This window comes from Dreissena polymorpha, chromosome 11, assembly GCF_020536995.1.
Source record: "Dreissena polymorpha isolate Duluth1 chromosome 11, UMN_Dpol_1.0, whole genome shotgun sequence".
Taxonomy (NCBI): Eukaryota; Metazoa; Mollusca; class Bivalvia; order Myida; family Dreissenidae; genus Dreissena; species Dreissena polymorpha.
In genome coordinates, this window is record NC_068365.1 from 83,036,937 (window position 1) to 83,061,012 (window position 24,076).

At 34.1% G+C, this 24,076-nt stretch overlaps 3 long non-coding RNA genes across 6 annotated transcripts; all 3 read right to left on the reverse strand.

Annotated features, from left to right (window-relative positions):
* Nucleotides 1-14,922: 14,922 nt before the first annotated feature.
* LOC127850931 (uncharacterized) lies at nucleotides 14,923-16,629 on the reverse strand. Its single transcript, XR_008035564.1, has 4 exons — nucleotides 16,324-16,629; nucleotides 15,998-16,099; nucleotides 15,818-15,877; nucleotides 14,923-15,654 (listed from the first exon to the last, which is right to left on the reverse strand). It is a non-coding gene; the product is annotated as an uncharacterized LOC127850931 (long non-coding RNA).
* A 1,623-nt stretch (nucleotides 16,630-18,252) lies between these two features.
* LOC127851101 (uncharacterized) lies at nucleotides 18,253-19,645 on the reverse strand. 2 transcript variants are annotated; one of them, XR_008035666.1, is made up of 3 exons: nucleotides 19,493-19,645; nucleotides 19,273-19,324; nucleotides 18,253-18,967 (listed from the first exon to the last, which is right to left on the reverse strand). It is a non-coding gene; the product is annotated as an uncharacterized LOC127851101 (long non-coding RNA). The 2 variants fall into 2 exon arrangements; XR_008035665.1 differs by having other exon boundaries at nucleotides 19,273-19,338.
* An 88-nt stretch (nucleotides 19,646-19,733) lies between these two features.
* LOC127851815 (uncharacterized) lies at nucleotides 19,734-20,783 on the reverse strand. Of its 3 annotated transcripts, none has more exons than XR_008035976.1 (4): nucleotides 20,621-20,783; nucleotides 20,338-20,421; nucleotides 20,085-20,172; nucleotides 19,734-19,809 (listed from the first exon to the last, which is right to left on the reverse strand). It is a non-coding gene; the product is annotated as an uncharacterized LOC127851815 (long non-coding RNA). The 3 variants fall into 3 exon arrangements; XR_008035977.1 differs by lacking the exon at nucleotides 19,734-19,809 and adding an exon at nucleotides 19,845-19,920; XR_008035975.1 differs by lacking the exon at nucleotides 19,734-19,809 and having other exon boundaries at nucleotides 19,837-20,172.
* Between the last annotated feature and the right edge of the window lie 3,293 nt (nucleotides 20,784-24,076).

Consider the following 24,076-nt stretch of genomic DNA (forward strand, 5'->3'; position numbering starts at 1 on the left):
TGGGCCCGAGACTTCAACATAATTCAGCTGCGTTTTGGGAAATTAGGGTTTAATGCTTACACGTAAAAAAGTGTCGTTCATGATAAGCATGTGCAATCAAATCATGGACGAAAAGTTTACACTTGTATAGAAAGAAGTATATTCTTGAAGAAATTCCTTAATTGTGTTTTAAACATAGCATTTTAAACAGACAAAACATGCAAAGTTCATGTAAAAAATCATTTTTAACAAGATAATATGTAGTTTTCAAAACAGAGCTTAATTACAAAATGAAAAGAAACGTCCATAATTAAGACATTAAATGCTGTATGCAACTCCAAATCTGAATGAGCCTTTTTAATTCAATGGGCAATAAATTGTCACAACTTTCGGAAGGTACCTACCACACGTAAACGTGTCTAGTATAATTATATCGTAATTGCATGCATTTAACTGTTAAGCCTATTCAATGTGAGCTTTTCAGATCACCTTTTTTCCGTCGTGCGTCAAACCGTTAACGTAACCTTCAACGACATCTCCTTAACAGCAGAGCAGATTTATGAGAAACTTCGAACAGATAGCCGTGGGTTATAATATATGTTCATATCGTTCCAGTCCCCCGCAGAAGACGTGAGCTAAGCATAGATTAAAAAGAACACGTATATTTTCTTTCATGAAAATTCCGGAAATGCAGCTTTCATAGTAGGTTTGTAAAATCGTTTTAGTGATCGTTTAAGACTTTAAATGTTAAATAATTCAAGTGGTTAATAAAGGTATTACATTTACAAATACGTACTGTCATGCCGAAACGAAGACATGCAACACCAACGGGGAATCTCCTTTAAACTATGAGAGTTAAGGATATGTCGTTTTTCGCTTAAAACAATTACTGTAGAAAAATGCAACTTGTTAATAAATGTTTAGCGATTAAAACTACGTATTGTCATGCGTATACAAAGACACGAACCACCAACAGGTTATCTCCTGTTAATATGAGAGTTAATGATGTGTCATTTTCGGTTTGCATTTGGGCTGTATACTTTCTTTCAAAAGCACACATTACGTCTGATAAATATTAGTTGCAAAAACACTCTATAATGCACTTTGCACGTATAACAAATATTGTATGGTGAATTCAGTATTTAATTAGTAATTAAATAAAAACTGTACATCATATCAAACGAGTCTGTCAGTGATCAATGCCGTTTGTATGTTTGTTGGCAGGGTTTTTATTATCTTACCTTTGTATACACATTCACATCACCCAGAAAATCCGCGCGACTATTACTCACTGATGAAATGTTTCTGTTCACTGACGGAAAGCTGCATTCCATTAGTGTGTTTATACCAAAACGCCAATGCTTGAACATAAACATGCTTTTGAAGGCATGAAATACGACGAAAGGGTGATTATTATGCAAATAGCAACCGCTGTCATGCAAGTGAAATCAGGCCCTGATTGATGTGAACGATTATAAGCAATCTTTGGATGCAACATAAATGAGAATTCACACGTTTTACTATTGTTGAACCATCATACTACAATGCCTCTAATTAAAAGAGATGTGTAACTGTAATAGGTTCTATTGGTTCATTTTAAAGCCCGCTTCTATTCATTATATCTCACTTCCTACAAACATAAACTAATCCGGTTGGCTTAGAGCGATCACATTCCTATGGTGAATTTTCAAAACAACCCGAGTTATTTCCATACACTCAGAGTAATCGCGTAGTCGGTTGAGATATAACCGTTACAAAGTAAGTAACTGATGGTGTATTGGATATACACCCTTAGTACTTTAACACCATATTCGCGCTTCGCTCTCGTATGGTATGAAGTTACTTAAGGTGTATATCCCATACGCCATCAGTTACTAAAAGTGTTACTAAAAATATATGCATGTATACTATTGATTTTACACTGTAAAACATACATTTGTTATTCTTACATAATACCGGTAGTAAGTTAACAATTGATGTATTGTGTTAACTAAGCTCATCTTAATCATAAGCCATTCATAGTGAGAGAAAAGTGAGACCGAAATAAATGTGGATATTTGCATATACAGCTACCGTCGAGAAGTGCCATATACAAAAATGCATACAGCAATAAAATTGCTTTTAAAATATATCATTGAAAAAATGTTAACTTTATAGACAAACGGCTGGTTGATAAAAGCGCAAATTGTATAATAATGTACCTTCAAATGAATGAAAGTATTAGAATACGGCAATTAAACGTTCATAATTAAACATTCATTAAATCATTAAGTCTTTCATATCAGTAATTAAGCTCGCGTTTTAAACACAGATCTCGCATTAAAAGTAAAAATAGTATGTGAGTCCATAAGAACAAAGAGCTGGATATGTGTTTGAAATTTACCCTTCAACAAATGCTGTTTCCTGTTTCTTCTTACCAAATAACATTCACTAGGAACTTCTTCTGCCTTGAGCTTGATCGAACGTTAGAAAAAGATAACTGAGCCTTGTTTTTGGAAAACCGGGCTTATGCATGTGCGTTAAGTGTCGTCCAAGATTAGCCTGTGAAGTCTGTTAGATACAATTATTTTTAAGTTAATTCTTTTAACAACGCTGTGTGCTCGTCTATTACAAAAACAAGTATGAAACATTATTCGCGGATCTCTTGCGCACGAAATACCAAATTGACCAATCAGATAAATGATGAGTTCATATCACCATTCTTAAATAGAAGCTCGCACAACATGAACTTTTGTCATGTGAATGAAAATTCACATTTAATCCTATTAAAATTAGCCAATCAAGGATGACAATGTCCGATTTTATGGTATATATCGTCTAAAGGAAATATTGTTTAAGTCAATGTTTATTAAGCGGAAATTGCCTTTCAGAAAAAGGCTCAAATAATAAATATATGTGTCTAAAATACATTATATACGAACAATCCGATAGTTGACAGTGCTTATATGAATTGCAGACTATTGAGCTTCTAACCGTTACAAAGATTACTGATTTAGAATTTCATAGGCTGTTAGTTAATGATATGTCGATTTTTTATAAGGAGTTTATTTTTAACTCTTTCGATATTGTATCATTGGGACATTTAAGCTCAATAAAGGGTCACTCTGCTTTATTAACATCAAACAACATTAACAGAGTCAATTCCAGCTTTTGCTCTGTGTTTGATCCGTTAAGCTTTGTTAACATTAGGGCATTCTACTATTCAGAGGCGGTTTAATGTTACCAACAGAGTTTACAACTCATGGCAAATGTACAATATTATCGCAATATCTTCGAAACAAAAGCTACTTTATAAGCATATCAATTAACAGGCGAACGTCCGGTTCCGGATATATAGGACTCTACATCGTATGCATAAATCGTACAGTTTTTGACAATTTAATAACATTTACAGATTTTTACACAGTAAGGGGCATGGGCGGGAAATCGCCTAACAGGTGTTTTACAGCACCCGATTGTATAAACAGCTAAACCGGCGGTTAACCACATACCGGCGTCTAAAAGTCGGTAACATGTTGGTTACTGGTCGGTAAGCGTTTGTATAAAATTTGGTTAGTTATACCGATCGGTTAAAACCCAGTTAAAACATACCCTGCTTCCCTACGTGGGTAAGTACAAGTAACCGAGAGATAACTTACACAAAATGGCCGCGGCGAGCGACATTATAAAAGTTAGCCATCGACGACCTTCACAATTTTGACGAGTAAACAACTAATTGCAGCGACTTACACTTTATTTGACTTAATTCACAGGGCAATACGATTTCCGACTTCGGACGACGAATTTAAGGACGCACAGAACGTGTTTCTTATATTCTGTTATGGGTATGCCGTGTGTGATCCGATGCATCAATGGCGCCCTTGTTAAAATCATTCCTCAGAGAACAGGGAACAACAAAAGTACAAACAAAAAACAAAACACGTTCGAACTAGTATCTTACCTTTAATAATCCTTTAAAATCCATAAATAATCCATTTAATTCAATAATTGACGAGTTTGCATCTAGGGTCTTTGATAATTATTTTAGCATAGTTAAATAAAGACCCTTATGCCATCATATCATTATATTCAAATGAAAACTCAATAAACTTTCTTCTTCGTCACACGCTACGTCATGTACTCTATGTACATTACTGCTGTTAAAATGAACCGGAGCAGTTTATCAAATGTGTCGTGTTCTGAGAAAAATGGGCATAATGCATGTGCTTTATGTGTCGTCCCATATTAGCCTGTGCATTTCGCACAGGCTAATCAGGGACGACACTTTCCGCTTTTATGACATTTTTTGTTAAAATGAAGTCCCTTCTTAGCAAAAATTAATTTTTGGCGGAAAGTGTCGTCCCTAATTAGCCTGTGCGAACTTAACAAGCTAATCTGGGACGACACTTTACGCACATGCATTATGCCCCGTTTTCTCAGAACACGACACAAATAATAGCCGGTGGTGAACTCGGTTTGCATTTGCAGATTTCTGCATACACAGATATATTTAAACTTGAACAATGTTTAATTTGTCTATGGTAAATTCCCTTATTGTACAAGAAAGTAAGTAAGTTTATTGTAAACATAAGCCAAACTAGAAGAATAGACTAGCATGTTACGACGACCATGTATAATTTTTATGTTACATCTAGAACAACTAGAAGAATAGACGTCTTTGTAAGCACTCTCTTGCAGTTAGGAAGCACAAGGGATTCCGCTAAATGATGCAAATCCCGACATCATTATCAATTTGTCCCTGGTCATTTTGATGAACTCATAGTTAAAATTTACACTTTATTTTATTGTGAATTCATTTGTAAATGAATTTGATAAAAAAATACATGGCGCTGTTTATAAGCGTGACACTTCGCGCGAACATTACGTCATTAGAAAATGCATTGTGGGAATGTTTTGGTTAAAGTTACCGGTGGTTAAATTCGACTATGCGCGGTTAGGTTACTTTGCGGTATATCGTTTTTATACAAACCTTGAAGGTTACTATACCTGAATAACCGCAAACTTACCAAGATTTGAATGTTACCGAGCGGTAACTTTAACCAGCGTTTATACAATCGGTTGCAGGTGTATTACAAAGCGGTTACCATAATTGGTCAATCGTCATGCTTGACGTATTGAATTGAATCGTCACGCTTGAAGGCCTCGCTATAGCGATTTATTAAAAGGGAATATTCACGGTTAATACGTGTTTTAGCGGCTTATAGCAATCGTTCCGTATGAGCAGTTTAAACAAAATGAAAAAAACGTCAGCACTCATATTCTGCAAGCAAAACAACAAATGCGGAAGCAAATCTACTTGACAGTACGGTGTTTGAAAATGAAGAAACCTCTGCTAAAAACACTCCCCTATTAGTAACAAATAGAAAAACTGACAAACAGGAAATAAATAACAAACTGTCCAAAGTTCTAACAAAAGAAGATTATTCCTTCATTAGAGAAATTGTTAAGGAAACTGCGGAGCAAATAAAGGAGAAATTTCTTCGAACTGTTCTTTGCAGACTCGAAATCCTTGAAGGAAGCGTTTTTGAACAAAAACGTGACCTTGAAAAATTTCAAAATGACGTCTTAGAAAAGAACAAACAAATCGAGGAACTTAAAAGCAACAAGAGTGCCAAACTGTCCCAAAATACGCCCGTTTTAAGGCATTGGACAACTTGATAACTTTACCATGATCTATATTTGAATTTGACCTACATATCATCTAGACACAACTTCTGACCAAAGTTGGTGAAGATCTGATGGAAACTACTTCAATTAGAGAGCGGACACCATGTAAAATGCTTGAAATGCACTAACTGACCTCGTGACCTAGTTTTTAACCTGGCATGACCCATATTTGAACTTGACCTACATGTAGATATTGTCTAGACACAACTTCTGACCAAATTAGGTGAAGATCGGATAAAAACTACTTCAATTGGAGAGCGGACACCATACTAAATGCTTGAAATGGTTTTAGTGACCCTGTGACATAGATTTTGACCCGGCATGACCTATATTCGAACTTGACCTAAATATTGTCTAGATAAAACTTCTGACCAGGTTTGGCGATTATCGGATAAAAACTACTTCTATTAGAGAGCGCACACCATGCTAAATGCTTGAAATGCACTAAGTGGCCCCGTGACCTAGTTTTTGACCCGGCATGAGCCATATTCGAACTTGACCTAGATATTGTCCAGATACAACTTCTGACCAAGTTTGGTGAAGATCAGATGAAAACTACTTCAATCAGAGAGCGGACAACATGCTAAATGCTTGAAATGCACTAAGTGACCCTGTGACCTAGTTTTTTACCCGGCATGACCGATATTTGAACTTTACCTAGATATTGTCTAGATACAACTTCTGACCAAGTTCGGATACAAACTATTTGAATTAGAGAGCGGACACTGCTGTGGACGCCGCTCGCTCGCCTGACCGAAGACCACCCGCCCGCCCGGGAGAAAAATTACTCTTTTACATTCTTTTTCTCAAACAGATATTACGTTCATATTGAAGGAATATCAAGTATATATATATATATATATATAGACATAGAATATTCCTCTTTTTGTATCCATATTTTTTGTTTTATTTTTGTGTTGTTTTTATGTATAGACACCTTATGTTTAATAATAGAAAGCAACTGGACTTTAAAAAAATAGAAACCAGCTGGACAAGCACACACAAATTATCATTTACATCACCTTCAACCTTTTAAAATGATTAACATATGTACTTTACATGTAAAAGGGCTAAACAATAAAGAAAAACGATTGAAATCTTCAAATGGTTAGACGAAAAAAAAATATGCCTTTTACAAGAGAGTCACTTGACACATACTTTAGCATAAACATTTAAAGATGAATGGGACGGATACATCTTTCTCAGTAGACAACATACTAATAAACAAGGCATTGCCTTTCTGATAAAAAAATAATATAGGGATCACAGTCGATAACTTTAACGAAATAATAATTGGCAGACAAGCAAGTATAGATATCAAAATACATGAAACACAATTAACATTAATCAACGTTTACGGTCCTAACACAGATGATCCCACATTCTACGAAACATTACAATCCTTAATAATTAATAACAAGATAAAAACATTATAGTCGGGGGTGATTTCAATACTGTTCTTAACCCATTATTAGATAAAAAGAAGGGAAACCTTTATACTCATCCTAAAATAGAAACATTTTAAATAACATAATTGAAAACTACAATGTGATAGTAATGTGACGTACAGTATATCCAAACGAAAGCATATTCACCGGGCACTCAAACACAAAATCAACAATATTTTGTAGATAAGACTATTTTTTGACATCTGAGTCTCTTTGCAACATTATTGACAAATGTAGCATATTACAAAGATTTATGACTGACCTCTCTCTAGTCGAACTTAAACTGCACAAAATACAACCTGAAAGAGGCCCAGGATACTTTAAAATTAACAATAGCGTCTTATTAGATACACAATATCAAACGCTAATAAAACAAGAAATATTCAATACAGTCAAAAATAATAAAGATGCGAACCCAAACACCTTATGGGATGTAATTAACCCATTTATGCCTAGTGGACTCTCCCATCCTTCTAAATTGGATCAGGTTTTTTTTCCAAAATTAGGGATATCTAGTATATTTATTTCTATAATTAGTATATTTCTTACCGAAATTCCTTTAAGCAAACAGCGCAGACCCTGATGAGACGCTGCATCATGTGGCGTCTCATCTGGGTCTACGCTATTTGCCAAGGCCTTTTTTCTATACGCTAGGCATACATGGGTTACAGGAAACATACGTAACACAACAATTAGATACACATCATTTAAACAAAAAGAAACACACAAACTTGAAACTGAAACCATCAAAAGCATTGAAACACTTGAAAAACAATTACATAAAATAAACACAAACGACAACAAAGCCATTTAAGATTAAATAACATCAAAAAAACAAGAATTAGAAGGAATTTATCATACACGTCTTAATGGAATAATACTACGAGCACGTGAACAGCATGTTAAACACAATGAAAAAAAACAACAAAATACTTCGCAAACATCGAAAAACGGAGAAATGAACGACAAACTGTACATAAATAAGTAGTCAATGGCGAAGATATAACAAACAGAACTCAAATACTAGAAAAACAACGTTCAATTTTCGAAACCCTCTATAAACGAAAACATGTTGAAAATAACACCCTCTTTAAAAAAAATAATCATGCTTTAAATCAAGAGGAAAAACTAATGTGCGATGGATTACTTAATGAATATGAATGTGGATTAGCACTTAAAGAAATGCAAAAAAACAAAAGTCCAGGATCCGATGGCATCACAATCGAATTTTATAATATATTCTGGAATGATATAAAAATACATCTAATTAATTCACTTAACTATTCATTAAACAACGAAAACTTAACTACGCTACAAACACAAGGTATAATATCACTCATTCCAAAACCTGGAAAAAAACTTACCAAACTGGCGCCCTATTAGTAACTAAATGTATATCAAACAGAATAAAAAAAATATTACCATTTTTAACATCGAACGAGGGGTAAGACAAGGATGCCCACTTTAATCCTCGCTATTATATTAGTATATGCATCGAGCATCTATCACACAATATCCAATCAAATAAATATATAAAGGGAATATCGCTAGAACCCGACGAAGAAATTAGACAGTCCCTATTTGCTGACGATGCAACTTATTTTGTAAATGACAGTAGTGCCTCATTCGATAATCTTATAGAATCGCTAACCCTTTTTGGAATGGCATCTGGTCTTAAACTAAACAATAATAAATGCAATCGCTACGAGTAGGTAAATTTAAACAAAATAATATTCATCTTAAAAAATAAATGAAATTCAACTGGACATCAGATGAAGCAACAACGTTAGGAATAACCTTTACAAACAATGAAAATGAAACAATTCTAAAAAAAACTATTGCCTAAATAACAAAATTAAAAATAGTTTAAAATCATGGCACCATCGAAAACTTACACTAATCGGAAAAAACACCGTGGTGAAAACGTTTGCACTCCCTCAATTAATATATACACTAACAGTTCTCCCAAGCCCACCAAATGACATAATTGAAGATATAAAATCAGAAATATTTAATTTCATATGGGACGATAAATCTGATAAAATTAAGCGAACTAAATTAATTCAATCAGTAAAATATGGACGTATCAGACTTACGGATATAGATTCATTCCTGACTGCAATTAAATGCAGTTGGGTTAAAAGATATTTAGATAACACCAATACGAGTAAATGAACATTATGCTTCCAGGAAATCCTTAAAACATATGGTGACGCCTTACTCTTTGAATGTAATATCGACAACAATATCTTAAACGAAATTTCAACCAAAAACATATTTCTATCGAATGTTCTATCGGCATGGTGTAAAGTTACTCATAATTTAGAAACCAAAATAAACAGTAAAATCATTCTATGGAACAATAAAGACATCACTACTTATAATAAAACGTTTTTCTATACAAATTGGTTCGAACGAAATACAACATATGCAGAGCGATTATACGACTACAGAATAAACGACTTCTATTCTTTTGATAACTTATGCTACATATTCGGAATACATACAAGTAATTTCTTGATGTACTACACATTGATCAAAAGTATACCCATACATATTAAAACTGTTATCAATACAAATAACACCCCATATACCTAAACAACTTTCGTAGAAAACATAATTGCAAAACATAACAAAACAATCAAATATTTTAAACACTTCAAATGAAACATCCTTCCGAAATATCTAAAGCTCAAACTAAATGTCAAAACTTTCTTGGGGAAATGCCATATACATCAATTACTGATAGCATACTGAGACATTTTCAATATAAATACACCCAGAGAGTTATAGCTACAAATAAATATCTTATTAAGTGCAACATATCCAACACAAATCTATTTGATATGTGTAGTGAATATATTGAACCAATATAACACATTTTCGGGTGAGTGTAAACATATTCAACATCTTTGGAATCAATTGAAAACCTTTCTAGAGAAACAATAATTAAATGTTAAACTATCTCTCTTAGGCATCAGATTGGGGGTAAATACCTTCAAAATACATTATGTTAATAACGTTGTGAATTACATAATCATATTAATTAAATATTTTATATTCAGCATGAAAAACAGAAAACAAGTACCAACAATGAACTATTTTATCAATTATTTAAAACTGGAGATTCAAATTGAAACAGATATTCCCTAAACAAGGATACAATTCATATATTTGAACAAAAATGGAAAAAACATTAAACTTTCATGAACAAGTCCAGTATGCTTTCTACCCACTTTATGCAACTCATCAGTATTCATAACTATTCTGTGTTTTTTTTTTCTTTAAAAAAATAAACACCTATCACAAACAACTAAAGCAAACAAATACATATTAACTTTTTTTTACATCAAAAGGTAACCACAAGGTCAAAAAGTATATATGAGCAATCGTTTGTAACATGTTTGAACATTGTTGCTGCTACATAGTATCACTTTGTTTTTGATCATAAACATGTATACATTATATGCCTTATATTGAATAAACAATAAATAAATAAACAAGCTGCAGGACCTGACGTTTCAATATTCGAGAGAACTTGAAGACAACAATTCTTATTTAAATTTGTTCTTAGTGTAGCAAATTTAATTTATCCACACATTTTTTTTACACGAATTTGTTTTAACTCTCACCACAATACACGTTTATACTGTTAAAAAATGAAGCAAACTAACAACACAAAAACATATTGTCAAATGATGACATACATTATTGATCGCAAATAATAAAAAAATAAGTGTCTTTATTGCACTTATGTCGATACTTTAAGTCAACTTCGAAATTATTCAATACAGACTTATCAGAGGGACATTAATTTTACGTATGTGTTCACACTAAATTTAACCACGACTATCAAACATAAGCTGTATTAATATATATAGGCATTCAGTTATACATTTGGCTTCATTGAGAGTAAAATGCCGCTAGGTCATGCAAAGGTTTCAAGGTTTCATTTAAAGTAAAACTGTTAGTTCTGTGTTTGTTTGAAACATAATTCAGAACGCAATAACCACTTATTGTGCTAAACAATATTCCGCAAACCAGATCTATGACAGCCTACAGCTGTCGTTGTCCATCTAACCGAATAATAGCATGCTGTGTGCTTTCCAATGCATGCCATATTAACGTATTGAATAATATGAATGTGCATATTGGACTAACCTAACGACCGGGTTCAACCTCAAAAGCCATCGACATTTCCAAGGCGGAAAACCATCTTTAATTATTGTTATTTAAAGTTTGAAGCCCTGTAATGCATACACAAATGGTCACTTTATGAATAAGATACTAGTACAATTTCTCTCCTGCTAATAAGTTCTAAAAAATCTTATCTAAAAAACACATGATATTAAATAAATTTACAAAGACACAATTCATAATTACGTCCATATAATATAAACAAATTATAATAGCCAGTCAAGTTGAATACAAACATGTCTGAAATCAACATCATTTAAACCTCGTGCCCAAGTCAGTCATTAATGATAATACAACGAATGACGTTTCGTGATTAACCGATAATTTGTTCTAGGTGTGTTCACTTGTTGACCATTTGGATTACTGTGTTGCTTGACTGTGTCTGCACTATTGTACAGTATATCTATAAAATTTAAGTTTTAAATACAACACTTAGCACTTAGGATTGAGACTTCAATAAAAACAAAAGCACGTTTTTTTCTGCCAGTATGCGCAACTCAATTATATTGAAAGTTTGCATTGAATTAGAGTTATTCTTCGTGCATACAACATTATTTAAGATTGTATAACTGAATTTCTGCGCTTTCTAAAAGTTTGATTATAAACAATATATTTACTTTACATTAGTGCTTAGCACAACTTTATCAACATGTGTATACACAATCAATGAGAGTGAAATTATAATGAGCATAAATTGAACATATTTATAAAAAAACCGACTTTATATGAAATCGATAAATTAACATGCAATACATACATATAACATGCTTTGGTAGTACGGTTACGAATAATAGTCTGACAATCACAGTTTAAAATGTTTATTTCGAGTGCCTAAAACTAAAACGATATTTTTCAAATGCCGATCCAACGTTACATATATTAACGATACATCAGTCATATAAATTGTATGCATTTAAATACGGGCACTAATAAGCAATTATATCCAGAAGCATGTAGCCTATAGAGGAAATAATATGTTATTTTAGTAAAGATATTAATAGTCATAAATGCATTATCGTATAAATCGTTGATATGCCCCTTTGAAACTAAGAATACTTTATAAGCTGACTTGTATACAAGGTATTTGTCGCGAGTTTAATACAGTTATATCATCACATCATGGGGAATCCCCTTTCGTTGTTTTTTTTTTCGAAAGTAATTTCGAAATGATTACGTCATTGAGCGACCAGACTTTATTGCTTTATAAGAGTAAATTGTCTGTTTTTTCATTGCAGGTTAAAAGCAACTCGAAATCGAGCCTATGGGTATTTGGTCCCGCGATAAAATTGCCTGTGTAGGAGTGTGAATCATTTCAGAATTTAATAGCTTTTGCGTGTCTTTTATCAGCGAATGTTCAAGCGTTCAATTTGAACTGTGTTGGTTATAACGTAGATTGGTCAAATAGTTTTGCTACATACCGATAAGCGAATAATTACTGGTACATTTCAATCATGTACTCAATTGCAATTTGTTGGTTCATTTTAATCAAGAGTGCAGCAACTAGAAATCGAGCCTAGTGGCATTTGGTCCCGAGATTATATTGACTGTGTAAGAGTATGAATATTGCAACTGAGCAGCGAGTATTTGTGTTATAACCAAAGCCGGGACTTGCACCCAGATTTCTTCTCCCTCGAAGAAGGAAAAGCGTTCTGCGTTGAACTACTGTGGTTGTGTTAACACGTTTCATACAAGCTACATGATCAAGAGGTGTCACTCAACGTTTTATACGGGCTTGTGACCGTTCTTTTCACAGCAAAATGAAAAGAGCCGCTTTACCACCTTGCAATATGCAATACGGACTAGCATACTAGCAAACCATATAGCCTTTACTTTTGCCATTCATTAACAAAGAAACATTGGCCTTTCGGCGATGGCTAAACCTCAGAAATCCCATTCAAATAAATATTTTTCACATTTTGCAGAAATGTTCTGTTGCATAATTTCTCAAAAATATCCTAAATCAGATAATATACAATAACACGTGGACATCTGTTCCAGTATCTTGCAAGACGAATAACTATTAGTGGAGCTGTAACATAGCACAACCTTAGATATGCTACGGCCTTCCAACTGTGTTATTTTACCAAATATGTTAGATTGATCAGACACGACAGATTTTTATACCAACTACACGTGAACAAAACACGTTCGTATCAAACTGCAAAATTGCATTGTAGTGTTTGCAGACCACCTCCTGCTGAGAATTGTCTTCTACTATACAATACATACCAATCATGACTACATCTCACGACCAAATCAACAACGCAAGCTATTGACAACCTCATCTGTGGTGCTAACATAGAGATATATTATAGCGTATGTTTAACCCGTTTTGTCGTGATACGAATTTAGTCGCATGTGCCCGTTGAAAGCATGTGTTTGTGCCTACTGATTTGAAACATCAACACCTTTACTATACATTGCTACACACCAATCTCGACTACATTTCACAATCAAATTAAACATACAAGCTAGCTAGCGACAAGCTAAAACGTTTTAGCAGCGTTGAAGCGACACTGCTTTCCAAAATATTCAAGCAGGTGTATGAATGTGCTTACAGGTCTGTAACATTGATGCTACTATACTATATATTACATCTCACAACCAAATCATAGCGTTGAAGCGATACTGCTTTTCAAAATATTCAAGCAGTTGTGTAACTTACTGTCGTTTCAAAATGAGAACATTCGAGTTGTTGAGTTTCAAATACGGTTGTAGACTGTAGTGTAGCGTAAGGTTTTTAATTGGGATTGCTTTGCAGTATTTCAAAGTTAATGACCATACAATGAAAGTCATAAAACTGCGTTTAGGGTTTTTATCAATTGTGCTAGCAATTCTGAGAATGTCATGAAAGTCTCTCAGACCGATGTATATACTTTTTTTCATCATATCACCTCATATCGAAAGTCAAAATAATATCCTAACGTCATTTATGTTGTGTGTTTTTATTCGAATATTCTACAACATCAATAGACGTTCCTCATTGAAAGACAAGTTATACCAATAACGAGCCGTTGTACAAAATGTGTATGCAGTCAAAAGCGAGTAACTGCTTTAAGTTTACGAGTCACTCAATGTTAGTTTCAACACGAGTAGTTCGTAAGGCGCAATTAATGTTCAACGCAACATTGAGTAGCATAGTTTGTGTCCATATGGCAAATATCTTATAACGGTTAGTTGTTTATATAGTTTTTTTATCATTTCACCTCAAACTAAAGTTTGAAAGTTTTTTGCTTTGTACGATTGAAAGCTAGTGGTGTCACTCGGCGTTTTCACGGACTTGTGACCGTTCCTCTTGTCTGAGTACAAGAGAAGTCGCCTTCCCACCCCAGCCCTAGCAGACTTTGTGCATTGAAGCACTTAATAGAAATGTTATTGCTCGGTCATCGGTCAGGTTCGGTCAACGCGTGCCTGCGTTTCTGAGAGAGCCAGATTAAGATATTTCGTGTCACCGTACGAAAATACCATGGTGTCGCATAGCAAAGCACAGGCATGTCACCATGCGTGCCTACCACCCTTCCAACAGCGCAACAATGTGGTGTTGAAAGGATTCCCAGATAGTGTCGAAAGTATTGACGGTCATAACGGGGACGAGTTGCTTTATAGCGCCTCATTTCGTATTGACTTGCAACCCCGCCCTAGACCGCTACACAGCTAACTGGGCAGGACTCCATCTGACTATCAATCTCAGCGATCATAGTTTTGAAAAACGTCTGCTTTTTAATTGTTGGTATTTGGTACTTGGAGTCTCTTGTGCCAAAGTAGAGACTTACTTTTTGTTTAAAGATGAAGCAATCATTAACTGGTTGGTAGTCTTAACAGTGCGTCAAGATAAGCACCGTGAAAACATTTTAGCACCGAAATACCGAGGTGTTCACCCCCAAGTGCTATCAGTGCGCTTCACACTTGTGGAGTCTTAAACCCCTCGGCCGCCCAAACACAGTTAATGACTGTTAATGTTTATTTTTTGTTTGATTTTGGTATTGCATAGTTTAAACACAAACACATACATCAATACATCAATATTGCTGGCCAGCGCAATAAAACAAGGAAAAAAAAGGTAGGAGAACAATCTCCTTTAGTTTTCATGTAAAAACATAAACATAAACATACACACTGTCAACACTTGCCACTTGCAACACCGAGTTCGTTTCAGTTCAGAATGTACACATTTTTCGATCGACACACATTCGCAATGTTACATGGATTCACAAAGATACATGGATTCACAAAGTTGCACTGATGTCCATACACGGGCCAATGTTCAAGTTATCGGTGCGATGGACCCACGGTTTTGTCGCAGCTATACGCCACACGTATGTATTGACTACTCGGTGTCCACATCAAGGTTTGCAAATTGGCACTGAAAATAGAAAAGCAATTGTGTTAAACAGTAAACGATGAAAGTAAACAGCCTGAAATGATAAAAAGCATGCATGTGTAATATACCATGTATCAAATGAAAAAGTAAACACAAAGTTCTAAAAAAAACACACAACTCTACCAACTGTTTGACTGATACTTACTTTTTTGTATTGTGTTGCATGTTCAGGCGCCTTGCTGTCACTGCTCGTCTTGCAGTAGAGCTGAAATGAAATAGAAAGCATGATAAGAAACTTTCACTGTGTTTGTACAACTTACAGTTTATGTGCACAATTTTGCATTTAAGTGTAACATACAGAAAAACAATTTCAACTCATACTCACTTTTTTGTTGTGTTGTTTCCACAAAGGCGCCTTGTTGTCACTGCTCGCCTGGTAGTAAACCTGACTCGTCTAGTAGTTGAGAACACTCGTCCAGCAGTAAAGCTAAAATGAAATCGAAAGCATAATCAGAAACTTTTGAATGTGTTTGTACAACTTACAATTTATAAACACAATATTGAACTATAACAGTAAACTTGAAACAAATAACAATTTTACTTACCTATGTTGTCTTCGCTGAAATACAAAAGCCATGTTCATAGCAATCATAGCATATTAACACACAATGAATACAACTCAAAACTTTTAGTAAGAAACTCAGTACTTACTTTGTATTTTGTATCCAATCCCTCTGCTGGCAATCTTCTTCAGTCCACAATCGAGCTGAAATCAAGACTCAATGCATACATGTAAATTTTGCCAAATAACAAACAAAACTGTGAACCAAAACTTTAACTAAACAAAACTAACTTTTCAACTGTTATGGTACTCACCTCTGGCAACTGAAATCATACAGACATTTTGCATATCAAAATACATTTTTAGTTTAAAGATAAGAATGATTTATGAACATTTTACTTACACAAAGCATAAATATAAAAAACATGCTATGATGAAAAAAACAATATGTATACAAAATTATACATAAAGAAACACAATATACTTACCATTGCTGACCTGAAATTAAAAAAAGCACATTTTGTATAGCAGAATACAAGTCATCAAAACAGTTCAATATGAAAATTAAAGAAAGTTAGTGTACTTACCACAGCTATACTGAAATGAAAAAAACATTTAGCAATGCATAGCAGTATACAAATCATCGAAACAGTTCAATATGAAATTATAGAAAGTTAGTATACTTACCACAGGCTACTGAAATGAAAAACAGACATTTGCATAGCAGTATACAAGTCATCAAAACAGTTCAATATGAAATTATAGAAAGTATGTGTACTTACCACAGCCATACTGAAATGAAAAAAACATTAAGCATTGCATAGCAGTATACACATCATCAAAACAGTTCAATATGAAAATTAAAGAAGGCAATTGTACTTACCAACAGGCTACTGAAAAAATACATTAAGCATTGCATAGTAGAATACAAGTCATCAAAACAGTTCAATATGAAATTATAGAAAGTTTGTGTACTTACCACAGCCATACTGAAAAAAATACATTAAGCATTGCATAGTAGAATACAAGTCATCAAAACAGTTCAATATGAAAATTAAAGAAAGTTTGTGTACTTACCACAGCCATACTGAAATGAAAAAGAAACACATTTTACAATGCAGAATACAGGTAATCAAAACAGTTCACTATGAAATTATAGAAAGTTAGTGTACTTACCAACAGGCTACTGAAATGAAAAAAAAAACATTAAGCATTGCATAGTAGTATACAAGTCATCAAAACATTTCAATATGAAATTATAGAAAGTTAGTGTACTTACCACAGGATACTGAAATGAAAAACAGACATTTTACAATGCAGAATACAAGTCATCAAAACAGTTCAATATGAAATTATAGAAAGTTAGTGTACTTACCACAGCCATACTGGAATGAAAAAACATTTAGCAATGCATAATAATCCAGACTTACCTAGCTGATCTTGAATCATTTTCTGTTGTTTAACTTCTCAGTTGTCCAAAAGTCTGCTCTGTAACGACCCACCACTCCAATCTGAAAAATAGTTAAGCATAACAAAGCACAAAACAAACCAAAAGAATAGTTTACTTACCTCATATTTTGTGCAGGTTTTCAACAGCCAATTTTCTTCTTGAAACCTGTATTCGTCTCTTTTTTGACCCACTGTGGAACAGTCACAGCAATGTAAGTCTGAAACATAGAAGGGCATAACAACATAACATACAAACCAGTATATTTGTTTCGACTTACCTCGTGGCTACAGTCGATACACAGCTGCTGAATTTCTTTTCTGTCACAAGCTGTCAAAACATCTCTGCAACATCTCTGCAATTGAAACCTTCAAACAGAGTAAAACAGAGAAACATTTTGTATACAATATAGTAAACACTTACCTTGTTATAGGCCTGAGTTGCAGCAGTGATTTTTTCTTGAAATCTTCTTCTTTTCCCTCACTGCATGAGAGACCTGAAAAATAGCATGCAGTGCAAAACACATGAGTTAAATTAAACCAAAATTTTGTTTCTACTTACCTTGCTTCTGTAGAGTTGAATCACAGTAGTAGAATTCCTTCTTCAAACACATTTTCTGTCTACACCAGAAACTTGAATCTGAAACAGAAAAAAAGCATCACATCAAATTGTACAACTCAAGTGCATTCATTCAATGCTTACCTACTTTCTGTTGAGTTGTTTCACAGCAGATGAAATCCTTATTCACTGTTGGCACTGCTATGAGACCATTTCTGCATGTGAAATCTGAAACAGAGCAAAGCAAAGTATGCATGGTAAAAATCAAACAAACAATTGTAACACTTACCCTGTTTGCAAGTCCCATTCACTTTCTCAGCAATGTTCCTCTTCTTGAATCGTCTTCGTCGCTGACTACAAGTACACCTGAAACATAGCATGCACAAAACATACCATATAAAAACAAAATACAAGTGTTCATACTAAAATGAAACACACTTACCTTTCTGCTTTGCTCAGCTCTGTTCGACTGTCAACTCTTCATGTCATGTCGTATCTGAAACGAACTAAATCAAAACATGCATAGCACACTATCATTGATAAAATATTGAAACAATTGTATGCTTCATAGCTGTGTTTTTTCCACTTTACATCACAGACAACTGGCGATCACAAAAGTAAAGACATTTTTGTTCTACTCAAACATTAAGCTCACATTCACAAACACCGACCGACAGAGTTTTGTATAGAGTGCTAATACCTAAAACTGTACAAAAAGAATCGACATCAGTTTTCATTCATCATCGTTTATTGAGACAAATTAATACTACAATACTTACCACAGCTCCCTGAAATGAAATAGAAATGTTAACATCATGCAAACAAATGTTAACCAATATCAAATCATCTATAGTAAATATCAACAAAAGCATTTTGATACACATAGTAAGTGTTCACCATCATAGTACATCATCAGTTAGTTCGACATCCCACGGTTGCTCAAGTGTAAGTACTGGCTAGCATTTACCCTTTTCAGTAAACCGTCACACATCAGCATTTTTAGACACAAGTGCTGATAGATTCAACCCTTGTTATCATCTTTCACAGACTTCTATGAGTAAACAACTGAAAAATATAAAACGTTTGTACTCACTGTTTGGCAGCTCCAAGAAACACGTCTGTACTGCTTGCCATCTGGACATCAACTGAAACAAAACATCTGAAAACACACATACATGTAAAACGTTTTTGAACATAAACCAACACAGATCAAACTTGAATTATCCATCTGTACATGACACACATGAAAAATAGCATAAGTTTACCATCACATTACAGCAGTACAAATGAAAACAAAAATTTGATCGACTTACCTTGCTTCTGTAGAGTTGAGTAACAGACGTGGAAATCTTCTTCCATGTGTAAACCAGTGACTCGAATCTGAAATAAAGTAAAGAACACATTGTACAACTCAAATCAATGGATTAAAACTTACCTTACTTTTGATGATTTGTGTCTCAGCAGTTGAAATCCTGTTAATTTCTGCATGTGAAATCTGAAACAGAGCAAAGCACGCATGTTACAAATTAAACAAACACAAGTGTTACACTTACCCTGTTTTCAAGTCCCAATCACTTTTTCAACAATGTTCCTCTTCTTGATTCGTCTTCGTCGCTGTCAGCAAGTACACCTAAAACATAAAAGCATGCACAAAACATCCCATATAACAACTATTTTGTACTTACCATATGAGTGCTTTTCTGTTCAGGTCAGCTTGAAAACCCATCACTGCCATCAGCATCTGAAAAATAGTACATCACAAACAAACAAACAAACATAACATATCATAAAAACAGTTTAACACAACAGATATGAGAGCTCTCGCAACCACGTCTGTTCTGTTCGACTGTCCAAAAGCAAGTGACAGTACTTCAATTCACTAACATTGAGAAATTCTAAACTTACCTTCAAGGCTTGTTGAGTAGCTCCAAAAACAAGACTGCTTGGCTCCACTGTTCACTCCAACTGTCATATCATCACTGGATAAGCACTCCTGAAATGTATTGAAACAAAACATGCATAGAACAAACATTCAGTCAAAAGTACTTACCTTTCACTTTGTCACTGCCCTGTGCTCAACTCTAGTCAGCATGACATCTCTGCTTGAAAGTCTGAAACATATAAAAACATGCAATGCAAAACAAACATAGTTACTTACCTTCTAGCATATTGTTGGAGCTCCAGAAAACACGACTGTTCACTCCAGCTGCCAGACTTGAACTGCCAGCACACATCTGAAAATCTGAACAAAGCATTCATGTTCATACTTTACTAGCCGTACAATTAAAGTCACTGACATACTCATCATCCAAAATAGAGTACACGAAAAGCTAGCTAGGTTTACCTCTGTTCACTAAATGAAACCATGATGATAAAGTAACTCACTTTATCTCTTCTTTTGTCAAAATACAAGTGTTCATAGTGGAATGAAACAGACTTACCTTTTCGTTTCCCAGCTCTGTTCAAATCATGTCAGGTTTTCATCTCATGTCAAATCTGAAACGAACTAAATCAAAACATGCATAGTATACAATCATTGATAAAATTTCGAAACATTTGTATGCTTCATAGCTCTGTGTATTTTCACTTTACAGATCACGGACAGCTGGCGACCACAAAAGCGAAAAACATTTTTGTACTACTCAAACATTGCTGTATTAAGCTCACACTCATGAACACCAACCGACAGAGTTGCTATAGACTTATAATCCCTAAAACTGTACAATAAGAATCAAAAGCAGTTTTCAGTCATAATCTTTTATTGAATTCTATACATATGCACTACAATCTACAGTACTCACCACAGCACCCTGAAATGAAATAGAAATTTTACAGCATGCAAATACAATTTAAGCAATATCATATCATTTATCTACTATGTTTGCAAATTTTTTCAATCATATGTTCGTTTCCCCAAAGAAGCTCATATTCTGTTCCACCATCATACACCATCATCGCTAATCACAACATATCGACACTATATCAGTACTGAGTAATTTCTACCCAACGCATTACACTTCTATACAAGTAAACCTGTACAAAACGAATCGAAATCAGTTTTCATTCATCATGATTTATTGAAACAAATTTATACTACAATACTCACCACAGCCCCCTGAAATGGAATAGAAATGTTACAGCATGCAAATACAATTTAATCAATATCATACATATCAACAAAAGCGATTCAATACATTGTCATTTAATATTTTTGCAACATTTTTCCATCATATGTTCGCTTCCTCAAAGTACCTCAATGAATATTCTGTTCCACCATCATCCACTATCATCGCTCATTACAACATATCGACACTGTATCAGCACTGAGTAATTTCTACCCAACACATTACAACCATCATACATCATCACGCAACTTGTAAACAGTAAAACGAAAAAAAATTGTACTCACGTTTTTTGTAGACAGCAGCTCGATGAACACGTCCGCACAGCTCGACATCTGAACCTCAACTGACAGTCAATCGTTTGATACCACAACATAAATTTAATTATTCACAACAGCCAGAGCTTAAAAAAACACGTCCGATCAGTCCGATGTCAAACTTAATTGAAGTCAAGTCGTTCAAAAAATTAATGTAAGTCAAACATTTCATATATAACGCTCACAAAAATTCGTTGTCAGTCAGTACTAAACGTTCAAAAGTTATCATCGCATAAGAGTATGATTTCATTTCACAACTCAAGTCAAAGTCAAGTTGTTATCTCATAACAATAACCTAAACACTTCAGTCATCCAGTCATTCAACAACCTGAGTACCAAGTCGCTATTCTATAACGCGAAAACTTTTCATCAATAGTCAGAGCTCACGAAAGTACGCTCCGTCTTCGTCACGTTCAAAAGTCAACTGAAACTTTTTAATCGTAAAATATTTCAAAGTCAAATTTTTTTTCAGAGCTCACAAAACAAGTCTGTCTTTGTCAAAGACCATCAGTCAACTAAGATTCTGTCATAGTAAAAAAAATTAAAAAGTCAAAACTTTTTTCAGAGCGCTTTAAAAACACGTCCGTATTGGTCAATGTCCAAGTCGCATCTGAGCGGTTCTTTACGCGCGCAGTTCAAATTATAATGAGTTCACGACGTCGAGAGCTTCGAAAAAACACGTCCGAACCCTTCAACGACCAAACGAAGAATGACAGAAAAGCACATTGAAAATGTTTATTCTTCATGATTTGAGTTACGATCGAATGTGTATTTGATGACAAATCTAAAAATCATACTTACCATGCAAAAATCCAACAAATATTGACTTTGTGATGATATTTTTTCATGACCATACAAGCCGAAATATTCACACTCACAGCTTGAATGGGCATAAAAATTGATAAGCATGAGTCCGTACAATCCATCCAGTATTTCCTTCGAGTTAAAGCAAATCCATGGTCTTTAGGTCTCAAATCTTGTTATGAGGCGTACTCAACGCAGATTTTATAGTCAATGTTAAAACGACAAAAGGCGAGTATATAAAAAAATCTAGTCAAACATAGATTTACTAACCTATCATTCTGAATAATCCTAGATCATATCAAATATGTGAGTAATCCATCAAAATATTTATTACTGAACATTTAACATCAGCACAAATATTCCCGTATACCCATTTAGTTTTCTACATAGCCTGAACAATTCAATATTTATTTTCAATTCCGAGAACTCAAATGTTTCATGACGTTCGACTGACGAAAGCAGCTCGATATGATTTCGCACTAACTTTATTAAAGAGCAACTATCGCGCTGTGATTTTTTTTCACAACTGTGTTTTGTGATTTGTACTAGTACAACGAAGATATAGAAAATAAATATCAAACCACATATATCAAAATGTTCAGCACACTGGCGCCTACTACAATGATATACAAATAGAATGGTTATGTGTACAATTGTTCTGAAAATTTGAAATATCGAGAAAATTTGGCGTTAAAATCAAAATTCATAACTCGCGCGTTCGATTTTGTATACACAAATAGTACCAGTATGAGCGCATCGAAATTTCGGTTCATCTGGTGAAAATTTTATGGAATTTGGACAACTGGTTCTATAGATATTGCACTTAAACCACTGTCAAAGAAACACAATTTTCTATCGTCGATATGTAAACACCCCTTTAAGTTGAAAGATGAGTTTCATTGAAATGACGTCGTCGATTTGCACTGACAACGAAGGGTCAAAATTACGATTCATGAAATGTGTGTTTGTTGTGATATGGTTTTCTGCCCGTATAACTGCAGCGTTTTACAAAAACATCAAGTATGTTACACCAAAATGCACAGAAATAAATTCCCCATCGCATGATGCAAATATTACTGTATCATATTGCGAAATGAAAATCTTTTCTTCATATCAACCCAAGTTTTACCAATAAACAGAAATTTTGACATATATCCACTTATCTACTTGCAAAATATTTAAACTCTTATTGTTCCTCTCTATTTGCTGGTTATGATTGTGAAAATTTCATCGAAATGCGTTCACGCGTTATTGTGACAGTTAAATAAACCGCTTCGATACAAACACAGTTTTATCAACTATTCGCTATCTAACGACGTTCGTTTTAACTCGATATTTAAAGTTCAAATTTCTATAAGCACGAATGCGTTTTCTCTCAGCAGTATTCTTGTAATTAGACCTATTGTGGAGTATCATACATCAAAATGTGCAGAACAGAATTCCCTATCGAATGTATCAATTGTTATACTTGTATTAATGGGAATTTTTTTCTTGTCAGCGAAGTGATTTTCATGCGAAAAACTAAGAATTTCTACCAAATGCGAATATGTTAGCAAAAAATGATCCCCACAAAACTTGTTGCTATTATCGTGTTTCATATTAATGCGAAAATGTTATGTTGATCGGTCAAATGGTTGAAGAGAAAAACACGACC